General features: G+C 34.3%; 1 protein-coding gene across 5 annotated transcripts in view; it reads right to left on the bottom strand.

The window, feature by feature from the left end:
* The window catches only part of SOX6 (SRY (sex determining region Y)-box 6), a 535,498-nt gene that overhangs the window by 273,541 nt on the left and 258,354 nt on the right, over positions 1 to 3,603 (bottom strand). The gene's annotated exons all lie outside the window — the stretch shown is intronic.

Below are 3,603 nucleotides of genomic sequence, written 5' to 3' on the forward strand. Positions count from 1 at the left end.
TGAAACTGGATCCTTTCCTTACTCCTTATATGAAAATTAATTCAAGATGAATTAGAGACTTAAATGTTAGACCCAATATCATAAAAACCCTAGAAGAAAACCTAGGTAATACCATTCAGGACATATGCATGGGCAAGGACTTCATGTCTAAAACACCAAAAGCAACAGCAACAAAAACCAAAATTGACAAATGGTATCTAATTAAACTAAAGAGCTTCTGCACAGCAAAAGAAACTACCATCAGAGTGAATAGGCAACCTACAGAATGGGAGAAAATTTTGCAATCTACTCATCTGACAAAGGGCTAATATCCAGAACCTAACAAAGAACTCAAACAAATTTACAAGATAAAAACAAACAATCCCATCAAAAAGTGGGCAAAGGATATGAACAGACATTTCTCAAAAGAAGATATTCATACAGTCAACAGACACATGAAAAAAATGCTCATCATCACTGGCCATCAGAGAAATGCAAATCAAAACCACAATGAGATACCATCTCACACCAGTTAGAATGGCAATCATTAAAAAGTCAGGAAACAACAGGTGCTGGAGAGGATGTGGAGAAATAGGAACACTTTTACACTGTTGGTGGGATTGTAAACTAGTTCAGCCATCGTGGAAAACAGTGTGACGGTTCCTCAAGAATCTAGAACTAGAAATACCATATGACCCAGCCATCCCATTACTGGGTATACACCCAAAGGATTATAAATCATGGTGCTACAAAGACACATGCACACGTATGTTTATTGCGGCACTATTCACAATAGTAAAGACTTGGAACCAGCCCAAATGTCCATCAGTGACAGACTGGATTAAGAAAATGTGGTACATATACACCATGGAACACTATGCAGCCACAAAAAAGGATGAGTTCGTATCCTTTGTAGGGACATGGATGCAGCTGGAAAGCATCATTCTCAGCAAACTATCGCAAGAACAGAAAACCAAACACCGCATGTTCTCACTCATAGGTGGGAATTGAACAATGAGATCACTTGGACATGGGAAGGGGAACATCACACACCAGGGCCTATTGTGGGGAGGGAGGAGGAGGGAGAGATGGCATTGGGAGTTACACCTGATGTAAATGACGAGTTGATGGGTGCTGACGAGTTGATGGGTACAGCACACCAACATGGCACATGTATACATATGTAACAAACCTGCACATTGTGCACATGTACCCTAGAACTTAAAGTATTAAAAAAAAAAAAAAAGAACAAACTGTTTGACCCAGGAATTTCACTTTTAAGAATATAATCTAAATAACCACTAATAAGTTCATAAGTCTTAATAAAAATGTTATCTGTTTTCAAGATAGGTGTTCTTTGTACCAACAAACAATAAAAACAAATGTTGAAGAAAAGGCCCAGTTACATTATGAAAACCTCACTTCATGCAATACTTTCTGCCAACAAAAATAATATTTTAGAAGATAACTCAATCTCAGGAAAATTCATAATATATCATTAAGTGGGGAAAATAGATTACAAAAAAATTATAATGGGATGATTCTAATTTTATGGGGAAAATTAACATAAGTATGCATAATTTAAAATGGAAAGAATACACAATAAGATACAGGTAGAATTAAAAGACAGTTTCACTACCTTTATGTTTTTTTCTATGTTTCTTACAAATAAATACATATGAATTTTGCAATCAGAAAAATATAAGAGCTATCAAAAATACATAATGCTTGAGATATAATATTAAATACATAACCCATGATTGTATGTATTCCTCAAAGACATAATTTAGGTCATTTTAAAATTTCAGGATAATGAGAAGTAATTTAGGTGGATAATAACTGGCCTGGTTTCCACCAGAATAAAAATGTATGTTGAGTTTTGGCAGTGGTTTATTCAAACTATTTAAATACTACTTTAACTGATTTTTTCATTTTTAAATTAATTTTTATTGGTACATTTTCTGTAGAAGATATTAGTATGTATGAAGAGATTATAATGTAGAATAAAGATAAATTTAATAAGAATCTTATATTTTATGCCCATAAGAAACTCAGAATAACACAAATGAAAGTTCACATACCACAAAGAATCCAGAAAAAAAAGGTTAAAGATTTTGAAAAGACTAATTTTTCATGTGATTCACTTTTGTGATTTATACATTTCAAGTATCCAAGACTAGTACATTTTTAAAATTTTGAATTCAAAATTAGAATTAAATATAAAGAAAGATGGAAAGTGGGGGAGAAAATATACCCTGAAGTACAATAACTCCATGTTGAATTATAACATAACAAAATGTTAGTTTTCACATTACTAACAGAAAGCAGGACCCTCATCATTCATGCTGGAAAAAGCCTGCCTTTGTACAAACCATTTCTGTTCTCACTGTTATAAAAAGGAATGACTTTGGAAAGGGAAGAAAACACAGAATGACGTGCAAAGTAGCAAACACCATGTTATTGCAGCTGGATAGAGAATATGTCACTAATGACTTTCTTTGTATCCATCAATAAGTTGAGTTTCTTTTTTTCCAAAACAGCAAATGGCCTTCATGAGTACAAAACAGAAGTAGGGGAACTCAAAATAATATCCAATTTCCACTGGTTGTGATACACAATTTTAGTTAATACAAAGATTTATTAATTATTTGCTGGGAAAAAAGATGACTTCCTTTTCTCTTCATTTGAGTTGAAAATGATATACCTGAAAACTAGGAAATTTTCTGTAGTAAATTCAAAATAACATTTACATTAGATAATTATATCAAATTTTCATCTTAACTCAGATATTATCCACAACCAGTAGGAAGATTCAACTAAAGTTGTTTGATAAATTCAGAAAACTAATGTAACTAAGTACCCAAATTGTTAGTGCCAGTCACAGTGATGACTGTCTGTAAGGATTGCCAGAGTTAATGAGTGATCACGAATTTCATTCACAATATATATATACAGCACTTCTTCTCCATAAATGAATTAGCAAGAGTTTCGTTAGGCAAAAAGTATAACTCTCGATTGATAAGGTAACTTACTATCTGAATGGATTGGGAGAGTTCACTTCTTAACATGTCTAAAAATAATAACATCAATCGCATATATTCAAAAGTAAAGATATTTATTCTCATCTGAGTCAGAGACCATGAAATGCTAAACCTAATGAAATTTGAGCTTAATCAACATAGGATCCTTTGTATATATTAATAATAACCAGCAAACTTAAACTCATGAGTACTTTCTTAAGTGCCAGGTATTGTTCTAAGAACTATACATGTATTAACTCTCTTAATTAGCCTATGAAGGAAGTACTTGCATTATCCTCTTTTTAGAGATGAGGATTATAAAACACGAAAAAGGCCGGGTGCAGTGACTCACACCTGTAATCCCAGCAGTTTGGGAGGCCAAGACAGGCAGATCACGAGGTCAAGAGATCGAGAACATCCTGTTCAGCCTGGTGAAACCCCTCTCTACTAAAAATACAAAAATTAACTGGGCATGGTGGCACATGCCTGTAGTCCCAGCTACTCAGGGGCCTGAGGCAGGAGAATCACTTGAACCCGGGAGGCAGAGGTTGCAGTGAGCTGAGATCGCGCCACTGCACTCCAGCCTGGCAACAGAGTGAGTCTC

Source organism: Colobus angolensis, unplaced genomic scaffold (genome assembly GCF_000951035.1).
Source record: "Colobus angolensis palliatus isolate OR3802 unplaced genomic scaffold, Cang.pa_1.0 Scaffold412, whole genome shotgun sequence".
Taxonomy (NCBI): Eukaryota; Metazoa; Chordata; class Mammalia; order Primates; family Cercopithecidae; genus Colobus; species Colobus angolensis.